The 15,809-nt window shown below is 40.3% G+C and overlaps 1 protein-coding gene across 4 annotated transcripts in view; it reads right to left on the bottom strand.

The window, feature by feature from the left end:
• SORCS1 (sortilin related VPS10 domain containing receptor 1) overlaps positions 1 to 15,809 on the bottom strand; it is a 763,613-nt gene that overhangs the window by 664,807 nt on the left and 82,997 nt on the right. The gene's annotated exons all lie outside the window — the stretch shown is intronic.

Genomic DNA, 15,809 nt, shown 5'->3' with positions numbered 1-15,809 from the left:
TGCTGCTGAGCCATGATGCCGACTCCTCCACACAGCTGGCTGCCGTCGTCCCTCTGGCTCTCAAAACGAGATAGCTGGTGCCGCTTTGTCTTTCAACCGGCGTTCCTCGCCTCCGGCTCTTTCCAAACTCTCGGTCGGCTCAACTCTCACGGTGCTCCTCCGCGCAGCGGAACCGCCCTCGCCCCATAACCCTGTCGGTGCGGGAGTTAGCAGAGTGAGCTTGGTGACCTGCCCAACACAGGGCTCCAGGAAAGAAATCAGCCAGACACCTGCAACTAGTGCCAAAATAGTGTATTTACAGATATATACAATAAGTGCTCACTAGTGCAGTCCAATATCTTACTCTAACAGACAAAATGCTCCGCCTACACACCAACTCTCAAAGAGAGACCTGTGCGTTCCACACACAGTCTTCTTATAGTCCTACTAGCCAATCCTGGCTGTGCACTGTCATGCTGACTCAGCAGGTTTCTTCTCTTGGCTTCTGCCGGCTCAAACCGGCCTGCTGATAAGGTCATTGTGACCTAGCATGCCTGCTAGATCACCAGCTGTCAAAACATAGCTGTCAGACTGGGTGCAGATAGATTCATTACACCAACAGACCCAAGGGGAAACATGAAATGACTGGGCATTGCAAGCTTTTGCACATACAGTAAGTTGCTTCATGTGCTGGTCAGCCAACAAAGAAAATAAGAGTCTTTGCTCTGTAGCTCCTGTGCAACTGAGCAAGCCAGGCAAAGCAAGCTGTGATGCAGAAGGAAGCAAGACAGAGAGAAGGCAGCAGATGACAGTGAGTTGCTCGCGGGCCTGATAGGATCCCTCTGGAGGCCTGATTTGGCCCTTGGGTCAGACATCTGACACCCTTGCTTTAAGTTGTCTGCATTTAAGTTGTTTGTTTTATAGCTCAATGTGTATTACCATGTATTTTATATGGGTTTTAGAAGCAATTTCTACAGTAATTATATGTACTATTTACATCATGCAGATGTGTAATGATTCAACAATAGGTAATATTGAAAAAGTCATACATTTTATAAGAACCTTCCTTCTGATATGAGGAAAAAGAAAATGGTACAAAAATTAAGTCAGAGGTTTGACTTACATAAAGCAAAAGCAAAACTAGAATGGGAATTTGGGGGTTGAAACAGCATGGGCTGAGAAATTCAAAGGTTTCCACAGCCACATAGCTAACAGTCAGGACTTTAACTCATTAAATAGCTCAGCGGCTTCTTATGTGCCCCAACTGATAAGGAGACTGCACTCTATTAATTCATGACCCAAGTTACATAATTAATTAAGTAGTCCACATTATATTTTCTACATAACAATTCACATTTTTAAATTAATCCTAAATAAATAAATGCCATCTAACTTCCTGATTTAGGCTTGTAGATTTTTTAATCCTGCAGAGACTTGAGTCTTTTCTCCCTCTCCCATTATTTCCTTTCCCTTTCTCAAAAGTCCCTAGAGCCTCTCCTGTTATCCTGTTTCCTTCTCATTCCCACCCACCACCCAACCTACTTTTTATTTGTTCACCCCTCTTCAGCTATATTTATTATGTATTTACTTCATTTATACCACACTTTTTTTCCATAATGGGGACCCAGAGTAGTTACATCATTCTCCATACCATTTTATTCTCACAACACCCATCAGATATGTTAGGCTGAGAATATATAACTGTCCCAAGGCCATCCAAGGAGCTTCCAAGAGAGAGTTGTAATTCATATCTGAGTCTCCCAAATCTGCTCTGAAATTCTGACTACTATACTACACTGGCCTTTGTGGAGAGGCTGCTGTTGAACACTAGCAAGCAGGCACTGCTTCTATCATTTTAGGGTGTTTTAACCCTCTCAGTTTGCTTGCTGGTTAAAAAAATATCAGATTTTTCTGTAGAAAGATTTGTCTTGGCTGTTCATGACCCCAGACTCTGGATTTAAGTACACACAAAAAAGGCCATGTTTATACCAAAGAGGGAGAGATCAAATCAGCCAGTATCATAATGCCCCTGTATAAATTGGAGTACTCATTTGGAGTACTGTGTTCATCACACCTCAAAAAAGATATTATAGCATTGGAAAAAGTGCAGAAAAGGGCAACTAGAATGATTAAATGGTTGGAACACTTTCCCTATGAAGAAATATTAAAGCACTAGGGGCTCTTTAGCTTGGAGAAACATTGACTAAGGGGTGACATGATAGAGGTTTACAAGATTATGCATGGGGTAGAGAAAGTAGAGAAAGAAGTATTTTTCTCCCTTTCTCACAATACAAGAACTCATGGGCACTCAATGACATTGCTGAGCAGTCGAATTAGAAAGGATAAAAGGAAGTACTCCTTCACCCAAATGGTGACGAACATATGGAATTCACTGCCACAGGAGGTGGTGGCAGCTACAAGGATCAACAGCTTCAAGAGGGGATTGGATAAACACAGGGCTTGTTTAAAGCAGTTCTGGCTGGTTGAATGCACAAGAACGCAGTTCTGACTGGCTAGGTATCAGGAGGTGTGACCTAATATGCAAATTAATTCCTGCCGGGCTTCCTTGTGGAAAAAGCCCTGTGTGACATCAGGGGGAGTGGTCTAATATGCAAATGAGTTCATGCTGGACTTTTTCTAGAAAAAAAGCCCTGGATAAACATATGGAGCAAATGTCCATCAGTGACTATTAGCCACAAGGTATAGATGGAACTCTCTGTCTGAGGCATGTGATGCTCTTTATGCTTGGTGCTTGGGGGGGGGGGCAGCAGTGGGAGGGCTTCTAGTGTTCTAGTCCCACTGGTTAACCTCCTGATGGCACCTGTTGTTGCTTTGTGTTTTTTTGTAACTGTGTTACAAAGTGTTGAAGTGGATGGGCCACTGTCCTGATCCAACATGGCTTCTCTTATGTTTAAGGGGTTAAATTGCCCTCATTTTCCCCTTCCATCAATACTGCTCTGTTGACAAAAGAGGTGGAAAGAACAATTTCATTCCCTTTCCACTCCATACTGCAGCCCTTCCACATGCATGACTGTGAGTTCACGCAAGTTCTGCAGCTCTGCCAATCAACTTTCTTTGGGTCAAAAATACTACTACTGAGAGGGGAGGGGGGGGAAGGCAGACACTAGTCACAACTACCAGAGCCTTCTGCAAATGGATCACTGGATCCAGCAAATTAAATCCAGTTCCCAGCTTTGCGTTCTCATTAATTATTTTGTCTGCCCTAATAATTGTACAACTGTTTTTCATCACCACATAACACAATAAAAACTCAATGGCAATACTGTACTAGGCAAAAGACAATTTTAATGAATACCTGATTAATATCCTGAGCTGAGTTTTTATAAAATCGTTCAATACAAAACCACACTGGGAAGACATTTGTGAAATGTCTATGGTGCAACTCTTTCAGTATCAAAAGCTCCAAGCTAGAATGAGTTGTGAATATTCCAGTTAGCCATAAGTGATGATAAATGCTTCATTTTAAATCTCAGCACCATTTTTAAACTATGGGACAGATGGTTCTCTGTATCTGTCTTAAAATGAAACAATAAACTGTCACACTCAAGAATGCTGATATGATGGAAAAAAGCGTGAAACCAAAGGCAAAAGGCAGATGTTTATCTCCATCTTTATTCTAGCTTTGAGGCCATCATTCATCTCTGCACAAGGTCTACAAAGATAAGATAGCAAGATTTATAAAATGTGAATGAGGCAGCCCAATGTGGTACATAAATAAGTTTATAAGGTATGCTCCATCAATCACAGATATGTCAACCTCAAGAGTAACTGGTATCTGGGATGGCCCAGCAACTTGCACTCATTCACTGCCAGTATATGGCTCAAGAACAAATAATTGAGTTTGTACTACATACCAGGTGATCTCAAAAAGATGGACTTGCAACATTTTATGGAATGCTGAAGCTGCTTGAGTTGAAAGGTTGCAGCAAAACTGCTGCCTGGGAAGAGAAGGGCTCCAAGCAGCCTGGGCTCTGCTGCCCACCACTGGATCTATTCATGAGTCAGTAGCCAGCTTTTTGTAGGCAAGTTTTATGCTGCTACTAATGATAAAAAAATGGGTAAGAACATAGCAGCCAACAGGTATCTCAACTATGGTAGAAGTTTATTTATTTACAAAATTTATGCCCCATCTTTCTACCTTCATCACGCCACCAAGGTAGCTAACAAAAACTTGCATCATAAAAACGCATCTTAAAAACCACAAAAACCAAACAAAAACACATCATTGAAGCAACTAAAACCAAGCTAAAATACATATACAAAACATAATGACAGGAAGGAAGGATCATTGAGGAAATTCCAGATAGGGAAGAAAAGCAGTCCTTTCCTGCTGACGGATGGCAATGACAGAAGGGCAATGGTGAGAGTTCCATAGTTTTGGCTCCATGACCAAGAAGGCCTTCTCCCATGTTGCCATCTGCCTAATCTCAGAAGGTGGGGGCACCCAAAACAAGGCCTTGGAAGATTACCTTAGTGGTCATATAGGTTCATAAAGGAGTAAGTGGTCCTTCAAGTACGCTGGTACAAGTCATAAGCTGTTAAAAATAAATCTCTTATGTTAATCGGCTTCTTATCATCTGTTAAATTGTAGTTTGAGAACATGATGAAGAAGTACAGGTCAGGCATTTAGTCAGTGATCTGCTGTGGTTGGTTACACAGTGATGACATAAATAGGCGGTCTGCAGTGATCAAAATACTCCGACAATGAGCAGATCAGTGATATTTGTCCAAAAAGGAGGGACATGTCAAATTTAAGTTATATCCCCAAAAGCAGACCAATAATATAAAATCATCCTAACCAGAACCAACTGCCAGAGAGAACTTGCTTCTTCCTTTGCTGCACCCAAAATAATAGTCTTAGGGTTGCTAAGTCCAATTCAAGAAATATCTGGGGACTTTGGGGGTGGAGCCAGGAAACTTTAGAGGTGGAGCCAGGAGCAAGGTTGCAACAAGCATAATTGAACTCCAAAGGGAATTCTAGCCATCATATTTAAAGGGACCACACACCTTTTAAATGTCTTTGCTCTATTGGAAATTATGAAGGATAGGGGCACCTTCTTTTGGGGCTTATAAAATTGGACTCTTTGGTCCAATGTTTTTGAAAATTGGAAGGTATTTTGGGGAGAGGCACCAAATGTGATAGTGAAAATATGGTGCCTCTATCTCAAAAAACAGAGCCCCCCTCCCAGAGCCCCAGATACCTGCAGATCAATTTTCCATGATACCCCCTGAGAATCAGTCTTCATAGGGAATAATGGAATGTCCAGCAGACATTTCCCTCCCACCACCCCACGTTCTGATGACCTTGAAGCGGGGGGTGGGCCTCCAAACTGGGGGATCCTCTGCCCCCACCTGGGGATTGGCAACCCTAAATAGTCTGCTCCATCTGCCAGTATCCTAGGGGCTACAAAAGCAAGGGGAAGGAAACCCTGCTCTCTGTCACCAGCCAGATGCCCAAGGCCACTGAAATCTTGCACTTGCAACCTCCCCAGATGGATACCGAGCAAGGAAATTTCAGTGTAGCTCCAGTGCTCCTCCTTTTCCATACATTTCCAGTCCTGTTTCTTATCTTTGAAGATTGTAAGTTCTTCTTTTCCAAGTCTTTGTAAGTTTTTATAAGTCTGAGAGAAGTGTTTCTCAAGTGATATAAGCCACTTTGGGAGGCAGTAGTTTCACTTAATGCAGGATCTAATTTTGTTTTTCAGAACAAGAAGTATGTGACAGAAATCTGCTCTGTTATCCAGGAATTTGAAAAAAGATTCTGTGACTTTCGAAGAATTGAAAAAGTTGTGGAGTACTTGTCATACCCATTCAAAGCAGATATGAACATTAAGGAAACTGCAGCTGCTATCAGTAAAAATTACTCTTGAAAACGAAATAGTAACCCTTAAAAATGACATTTTTTCTCAACACCCATGCTGAGCAAGAATTGTTTTGGAAGCTAGTGCCTAGAGACAAATTTCCCAACTTGAGAAGATGCAGTGTAGCTGTACACTCCTGTTTCGGTTCAACTTATTTGTGTGAATCTGCGTTTTCCCATCTGAAAATGATGAAGAGTACACAGTGTTCCAACATGACAGATGAACATCTCCAGGATTTCCTGAGACTGGCCCCCACGCATTATTCACCTAACTTCAAAAAGCTGGTGGATGAAATGCAGACACATACGCCTCACTAATTAGCAAGAGCGACATTTTAAAGATTGCGCAAGATCAGCCTGGATCAATACTTGACCTACATTTAACATAAATTACTCAATAAAAGTTAAAGGAAGTTATTAAGAAGTTATTAAAGGAAGTTATTAAGTTATAACAATAAAAATTTAAGAAAAACTGTTCGCAGTTCTTTCTGGATCTTCGTCTCTCTGTTTTGTTTTTGTTTATTTTGCTTACCAGTAAATGACAGAAGGTGCATTGTAAAAGGGAGGGGCGGTGGAACCCAACTTTGGTGGGTTAAAATCTAATTCAAAACTAATTTGAAACTTAATTTTCATGGTGGTAGATCACCAGTCTGGAAAAAATAGATCACGACCTGTTCGAAGTTGGACATGCCTGTGGTAATGGATAATCTCTACAGAAAAACCAGTTCTCAACATTTCATAAAATTCTTCCAACAACAGAACTTCCAATGAGTCTACACAGACAGAGCAGCTTTGATCTCAATGACTATGGAAACCAGTGGAAGGAAGCCAGTACCCACTGGTGTCACTGACTGTGCCCCTTACACTCTCCTCTATAAGAACTAATGGCTTCCATTCATTCCTTTGTCTAAAGGAAAGCAATGCAGACTTCCGGTCTTGGCGACCCATCATTAAGACTGACCATGGATTTGCTTCTGATGGTCGGTCTTAAATCAGCCCATCGGGGGATTCCCCAGGCTGGGGAACCTGAGTCCAAGATCCAGGAGGGATTCTGGCAGGCAAGCAACTTGTCTGCTGTGACCAAGACATCAGCAGCAGCTGATTCCCGGATTCATGGATGCTGTGGAGCCCCGTTGTCCTGATCGCCATTTTTAAATGGCACTTGGGATGAACACCGGCACTTTTCTTTCTTCTTATCTTAATTCTGCATAATCAAAATGAACTGAAAAGCACACTGATGACTGTAAGTTCTCTTTTTCACTTTAAATATTTGGAAAAGCAAAGCCTGGAAGTGTGAAGGCTGGTGCGGTATCGGAGGAAGCTCATAAAGAGAACGGGGATGGGGGGGGGGTAAACCTCCTCCTGCTGTGAGGCTTCAAGCAGACTATGAGAGGACAAAGTTGACTTTTAACAGATTTAAATCACGGGAAAGATTGACCCACATGGATTTTTGATATTGAATATTTAAAAAGCAGTGAACTGAGCTTCTGAAAAACTGCTTAAGGTACAAGATAGCTAAAGAAGTGACTGTGATATATCGGTTTGGTGCTGGGTTTCTCCAGAGGCATTATATTTAAAGAGCCAGAGGTGCCTGGTTTGAATACCGGTTTTCAAGAAGGAGTCATGTTGTTGACTTTAGAAAGAACAATGGAGGAGCCCGTAAAGTCTGTAAAGAAGATGGTTTCATTTTTTTTTGGGCTGGTTTTAAAATTACTGACTGGATTTAGAACTCTATATAACCATACACAGGATTATTTTTTTTATTTTTACCTGCATTTATGGATTAGAGATGGATTACAGAGACCTGGAGGGCTTTAAATAAATTGTTGGATTACAACTGATGTTTTTTACTTTGGATTTTTATTTTTTAATTCTAGTGATCTGTGGCTTGGGCTGTCTGTTTCCTTTGGATTACAAAACTATAAGACCTGTGGGAAGAAGATATGTAAACCGGACATCTTGGTTTGGATTATAACTTGCAATATTAATCTGGGAGCATTTGGATTACTTGGAGGTGTGGGGTTTTTTTGGACTATTTTTCTTTTTTCTTCTTCTCTGGACTATTTTTTTTTTCTTTTTGAACTTTTTCCTTGAGGACTGGACTGGACTTGTTTATATTGTTTAAGAATGTACAATAACTTTGTTGATGTGAGTCTATTTTCATCTCTCTTCCTATTGAGGTTTGCCTTTGATATTTCTGACTCATTGCTAGCGTAACTGATATTGTTTATAGTTTGGACTACTGCTGTTTGGGTTTCTGAGGCTATGGAATTAAGTAGAAGAAATGCAAAACATGCTACTAACAGCCATTTCACGACTGACTGACAAGGCAGATAATATAGGAGAGCAAATGGCTGAAGTTAAGCAAGAACTTCAAGAAAATAGAAAGCAAACAGCAGAAATTAATAAGGCATTGAAAGCCTTAGATGAGTAGGTGGTGAGTAATATTCAGAAGGTTGAACAGTTGGAAAGTAATCAAAAGATGTATGACAGCAGATTTCTCCAACTAGATATGGGCAGAGCAGTCTATATGTTGAGACTGCAGAATGTTCCAGAAGATAAGTCTGAAGATTTGCAGAAAATGGTCAGTGAGACTTTTGCAGAAATCTTGCAAGTACCTCAGGGAAAGAGGTACCATTGAGTTTTACCAAACAGAACCAACTACCCAGCGATATTCATGTGAAGCTTACCAGAAGAGTAACCAGAGATAACATTCTGAAACAAAGAGATAAACCAGTGGTAACAGAAGAGCATACAGTGAAAATTCTGAAAGAGGTTCCATGGCCTGTTAAGACAGAAGAGGAGAGATTATCATACTTTGACAAATTTCTTTAGAGAAAGAGAAGTACCCTACATGTGGTTGATGCCAGAAGGTTTACTGTTCATGTTTGAAGGTAAAAGATACAGAATTAACTCAATTTTCAAAGCTGAAAACTTCCTGGAGAACTTTGGGAAGGAAGAAGAGAGAAGGAGGATGGGCAAGAAGAAAGCTCAGCAGAAGAAGACTTAAGTGAGACAAAGAAGTACCAAACCAGATTATGGATTTAAAAACATAAAAAGGATAGTGATAAGAAGGACTCATAATGGCGTCAATAGTCTCTACTAATGTGAATGGACTTAATTCCCCGTTGAAGAAAAGGAAAGTTTTTAAATACCTAGCAAAATTGGAAGTTGATATTATCTGTTTACAAGAAACCCATATATTGATTAAAAATCAAAACTTGTTGAAGAATAAAAAATTTGGTAATTTATTTGCTGCACTGGGTATGAATAAAAAGAAGTGAGGCGTGGCAATGTATGTAAAAGACAAATTTAATCCACAGCTTTGTTTTGCATCAAAAGATGGAAGAATTTTAATGGTGGAAATTACTGTGGAGGGCAGAAAAAGCTTGCTGATAAATATTTATGCCCCAAATGATCATCAGGAAAACTTTTTTATGGACCTGCATCTCAAATTAGCGAGTCTAGACTATACAGACTATTGCATACTTGGAGATTTTAATACAGTTTTTGATAGACAACTGGACAGGAAGACACATAGGCAAATTAAATCTAATGGTTCACAACTGCCAACAAGTTTTTTTAAACTAGCCGATGAACTGGATTTAGTAGATGCCTGGAGGACGAGATACCCAAAATCAAGGGACTTCACATATTACTCTTCTAGTCATCAGTCCTGGTCAAGAATTGATATGTGTTGGCTTTCTACAGGTTTGATGAAAGAACTGGTGAAAGTGGAGATTCGACTCAGAATGATATCTGATCATAGTCCAGTAATCGCAAATTTTAAAGGAATACAAAGAAGAAAGAATTGGGGGTTAAATACACAAATACTGAAAGATAAAAACTTTCTCCAGGAAGCCAAAGAAGAAATGAAATTCTTTTTCAAACAAAATATAACTCAGGAAGTGAAGATGCAGGTGGTATAGGATGCAGCAAAAGCATACTTCCAGGGACTGGCAATTAGATTCAATGCTAAGAAAAAGAAGGAAAGAACTGAGAATTTTCAAAAGTTAAAGAAGCAGGCAGAACAGGCTGAGAAAAATCTAAAACTACAACCAACAAAACAAGAATTTCAAGACAAAATAAAAAAGATACAACATCAACTTAACTTACTATTGGTGGAAGTAGAGAGAAAACTGAACTACTTTGAACATGCTAATAAACCGGGGAGATGGCTTGCATATTGATTGAAAAAAGAAAATGCGAAGAAAATAATAACATCTTTGAAAGATGAAAATAATATAGAAAAATTTCAAAAACAGGAGATACTTCAAATTATGGATCAATTTTATAAAAGCTGTATGAAGATAAGCAAGTGGCAAAGGAAGGTCTAGAAGACTTTCTTAAGCAGAATAATCTTAGTAAACTGACAGATGATCAGCGGAAAACTCTAAATGAACCAATAATGATAAGAGAAGTATGTGAAATGGTAAATCACCTGATCCAGATGGTTTCCCAGCAGAATTTTACAAAACTTTTGAAGATTGTTTATCGGTCCCATTTAAACATCTGATAGAAACTATTCAGAGAGAAGCCGAAATTCCACTGATATGGCAAGAAGCTACAATATCTTTAATCCCTAAGGAAGGTACAGACTTGAAAGATGTAAAGAACTTTAGACCAATGAATGTGGACTATAAGATTTTCGCTTCTATCCTGGTACAACGCTTGAAGAAGATTCTGTTGACTATTATACACCAGGATCAAGCAGGATTTCTACCAGGAAGATACCTAAAAGACTATGTTAAGATTATATGGAATATACTGGAGTATTATGAAAGTCATCAGGAGAAGCAGTTAGCCTTAATTTGCTTAGATGCAGAGAAAGCCTTTGACAATGTCCGATGGCAATTTAAGATACAAAAATTCAGAGGCATGGAATGTGGGAAATTTTTTTTAAAATAATACAGTCAATATATTCATTTCAAAATGCCAAAGTAATGGTGAATGGTGAATCATATGAACCAATTATTATTCAGACGGGTACAAGACAAGGCTGTCCACTGTCACCACTCCTATTTATTTTATGTTTAGAGATTTTGAAAAAACAAATAAGAGAAGACTCTAATATTAAAGGCGTGCTGGTCAAGGGCGAGCAATATAAACTGATAGCATTTGCTGATGATCTGGTTTTCATACTAGAATAACCACTTAATTCAATTGACTGTTTGACAAATAAGATTACCCAATTTGGCTACTGGGCAGAATTGAAGATAAATTATGGGAAAATGAAATTTTTGACTAAGAACATGACAACAGAACAAATACAATCTCTTCAAGAAAAGTCCAAATTTTCCTGTGAGAAGAAAGTGAAATACTTAGGTATTTATATATCAAACAGATGCAGTACATTAAAGATGGACAATTATGATAAATTGCTGAAAGAAATCCAAAGAGATCTGGAAAAATGGCGAGATTTGAATATATCCTTAATGGAAAAATAGCTTCAATTAAAATGAATATATTGCCAAGATTGTTATTTTTATTTCAAACTATCCCAGTGCTTTTAACTAATGCCTTCTTTCAAGAATTAAATAAGATGATTTTGGCATATATCTGGCAAAAGAAAATACCAAGGATTAAGCTCAAAGTATTGCAGGACTGTAAAAAAGGAGCGGGGCTAGGCCTGCCAAACTGGCAATTGTACTACAGGGCCTCAGTGTTGATCTGGTTGAAAGACTAGGCTTTGTTACAGAATAGAAGAGAACTCCTTTTGGAGGGGCATAAACTTACCAAAGGCTGGCATGCGTATTTGTGGTACCAAAAACTAGAAGGACACTCCTATTTCAAAAACCACTGGTTGCAGAAATCTCTTTACTATACATGGGCGTGGTTAAAACCGAAGATCTATAAAAGTATTCCAAGATGGGTATCTCCTGTTGAAACCTTTACACCTCCAAATCTTATGAAACCAAATCAATGTTATAAATATGAGGACTTATTGCAACAAGACAATCAACTAAAAACTAAGGAAGAACTAGAAAGTAAGAACATTAATATGAGCTGGTGGCTCAGAACACAAATAGGATCCAGATATGTAAAAGATAAGGCAATGGGGTTTAATAAGGACCAATACCCGTTTGACAAAAAAAAATTAGGTCCTCAAGAAAAATTAATTTTGAAAATTTACTTTTATCTATTACAGATGAGGATGCAAGATGAGATTTTGAAGGATTGCATGGTACAATGGGCGAAGAATATAGGGCGTAATATTATGTTAGATGGATGGGAGACTGTGGAATTCAAACTTACCAAATCAATGTCTTTTAAAGAAAACTTGTACAAAATGTTTTATATTTTTAAAAGTCCGATAAGCTCCACCTATTGCAAGCAGTTACTTCTTGTCTCGTCTCATGGAGCGCGTTGAAGAAGAAGAGCGACCTGAGTGATCCGAAATGCGGGAAGGTGATCTCAGTTGCTCTAACCCAAGAGCTAGAAGAAACTCGTGTCCCAAAGAAAGGTCTAATGCCAGGTGTCTGTACATGGTGGACCACGAGGAGTTGGGTTGGCGAGAACCAGCCGAATCTGATTCTATTGTCCATCCAACGGTTGTTGATCGGCTTTAAAACCTTACGATGTTGCAGAGTTTCTTGGGAAAGGTCTAATAGGGCTAAGATCTTTTTTCCCTCTAAGAGGAGGCCATCAGAGGAATGTGCCGTGGCTAGTACTTTGTCCCGAGTGCAAGCATTTGAGAACATAGCGATCACATCTCTAGGAAAGTTTTTTGCATGTGGAGTTAGAGGCCCTCGGCGGTAAACTGCCTCAATGTGCAGTGTAGCGTCGTCATCTAAGTCCAATGTTTGTTTTAGCCATGAGATTAAAAACCATATTATGCCCTGTGAATCTTCCAATTCTCCCCGATCCCCAAAAATTTTAAGTTACATTCCCTCAGTTTGTTATCCAGGGACATAATTTTCTGTCGTTCCCATTTTTCAGTGATTTTTAAAGCAGAGATATCAGACTGCGCTTGAGATGCCATTTCATGAGCAATGTTGGCTGTCTGGGCAACATCAGAGAGGGTTTCATTAAGCCTTTTAAGTTACTCCTGTATAGGAGAAGTCGCTTGTGCGATTTTAGAGGCAGTATTGCTTTCCAGCTCTGCCAATGCATCAAAAAAAGTCTGATTTGAGAGGGAAGTACTCCCTTCAGCCTGAGCGGATGTTTCACTCGCCATTTCACCACCAGTTAGCGCTTCGTAGGCCCGAGTAGAAGAATGGCGTTTTTCGCCTTGTTTGAGAAATTTGGAAAAGTTTTGGGTAGCCCGGGAGGATCTGGACTTACCCTTCACTCTTCCCACCATTGAGTCCAGGTAAGATGTGGTCCCAAGCAGGGAGGAATGTGCAATTTGAGTGGATCAGAGAGGGAGCAGTTCTTTCAGGCGTCCGCCATGTTCCATCATGCCCCACCCCCCCCTACAAAATGTTTTATAGATGGTACGTAATGTCGATGCGCGTAGAGAGACCCAGAGGGTGATGCTTAGCGACGCAAGAATGAAGGCTGTACACAGTAGCTGTAAAACCACTATATACATTTATTTACACCAACTCACTCTCCTGACTGACAATATGCTCCGCTGCACTCCAACTCCTTAAACCCACAATCACCACAGTTGCTCTGTACATTTATACAGTGAACAGCCAATCAGCAACTTGCTGTGTCATGCTGACTCTGCTTGGCTGATGCAATCCTTCTGGCAGCCAGCCACCAGCTGTCAAGTAGATCATCTAAGCCTCTCAGATCTACTTTCTGTTTTGCAGCACATGCTATAAGCTGTCAGTTTACACATAATAGTGACACCCCTCCTCAGGTTATAGCGGTGCTGACATCCATCCATTACAACATTGCTTATACATATTGATTACTTCACCATCAATATATTGATTACATAGCTTTCCATATATACATTACAGTTCAGTTCAGTTACTTCCACTCTTCCTGGACACACACACATTTTTCTCCGCTTGCCAATTAACCTGCAAGCACATCCTTATCAGTTGGCACTCTGCCCAGACTGACCATATCTCCTCAGTTGGCTCTCTGCCCAGACTGAGCACTTGCCTTATCTCTTTGCTGGCTTGTTTCCCAGACTTGTTAGTAACATACATAGTACCGTGGAGTTTCTGTAGATGGACATTTACATTTCTTACAGACTTTTTACAGAACATAGCTTTTACACATAGCATGACATTTACAGTTTTGAAATTGTTACATCTCAGCTCAGTTTTTACAAACAATCATTTTCAGTTACAGCTTAATACATACATTCAAACAGTAAGTTTGTTTAACGTTACAGCATTGTCTCTTGCCAGCACTTTACATTGTACATTGCAACCTTTTAATTCAGTTATTGCTTACAACCTTGCCTTCCAGGCTTTGCTCAGGTGTCTCCATCCTCTCCAAGAGACATTTCATTTAACAGCTCCAACACACTGGGATATGTTTTAGGGTGGTCATCGTATACATAAGTATAACCATTTTCCTCCCTAGTGAAGGAAGTATCCACATGTACCTCTGGTGCACTTACACTGCTTTTTGGCTTTGCATCTGGCAAACTGTTTCCCTTGCCCAGATAATTCACATCAGTGTCAGCACCATATCTTTTTGGCGGCACCCCCTTATTTTCTCTTGCAGAGACCCTGACTGGCTCCCTTTTTACAGCCTCAGCTGTCTCCTGTTGTGCACTGCTGCCTGCTTTACTGCTCACACTGTCTCTCTCCTGCTTCAGTGAGCTTTCTGGCTTTTGCCCCTCCTCACTCTCTAGAGACAGTTGCAGTTTATTTTCCCCAGGCATTTCATTGGCATGAATCTTTGACCAGTTTTCATCCTCGCAGAACGAGGCAGACCTACTCAGCCTAATTAAGTCATTATTGTCCACAAACCTCCAGGACTTCATGCCATTTTGGTACCCTATAAACACAAGTTTTCTGGCTTTGGGACCTCCCTTTCTCCTCTTATCCAGAGGGATGTTCACCCAAGCCTTTGAACCAAATATCCTTAGGTGATCTAGGGATGGCTTCCTCCCATACAGGACCCTGTAGGGTATATCGTCTATAGCCTCTGTCCACAAGCGATTGGAAATATAACAGGACACCTTTAAGGCTTCACCCCAATATGCCTGCCTGAGACCACTATCTTGCAACAAAGCATGGCAAATACCTTGGAGTATTCCAGCTTTCCGTTCCACAATCCCATTTTCCCATGGAGAGGAAACATTGGCCACCCTGTGCTCTATGCCTTCTTGCTTCAAATAGTTGGAAAACTCTTTATTCAGGAACTCACCCCCCTGGTCAGTCTGAATTGAGGCAATCTTAGCATTTAACTGTGTCTGCACTCTCTTTGCCCAGTATTTGAAGGTGGCACAGACATCACTTTTGTGCTTAATGGCATATACCCACGCAAACCTGCTGTGGTCATCAACCAAAATTAAGCCAAACCTATTTTTAGAAACACTGGGTGCATACGGCCCCACCAGGTCGGCATGTACTAACTGGAGTGGTCTCTCCGACATACGCACACTCCTTCTGGTTGATGGAACTGCCCTTGATTTGGCTTCTTTACAAACATTGCAATCTAAAAAGGCATTGCATTTGTCAACCTTCACTCCCTCTAATATCTCTAGAGTTTTGTTTATTGTATTATAGCTGGCGTGACCCAGCCTTCTATGCAGCCTGTGGATGCACCTGTTGTGTGGCTGCCCATTCCACACAGTATGAGCTTTTCCCACATTTTGCATGAGCTCATACACATTGGCTCTTAGAGTGCCTTTAGCCAGCTGTTTACCTTGTTTCAAAATTGCACAGCCCTGCTTATCAAATACTACGGTAAACCCAGCTTTTGCCAGAACAGAGACACTTAACAAGTTAGTTTCTAGCTCTGGGACACATAATACATTTTCAAACCTGTGTTTGAGTCCAGGAAAATAGACCGTGCCTTGGCAAAGAACACT

This window comes from Heteronotia binoei, chromosome 6 (genome assembly GCF_032191835.1).
Source record: "Heteronotia binoei isolate CCM8104 ecotype False Entrance Well chromosome 6, APGP_CSIRO_Hbin_v1, whole genome shotgun sequence".
Classification (NCBI taxonomy): Eukaryota; Metazoa; Chordata; class Lepidosauria; order Squamata; family Gekkonidae; genus Heteronotia; species Heteronotia binoei.
The sequence above is the reverse complement of the archived record's forward strand: the minus strand, read 5'-3'. Positions and strand labels throughout refer to the sequence as shown.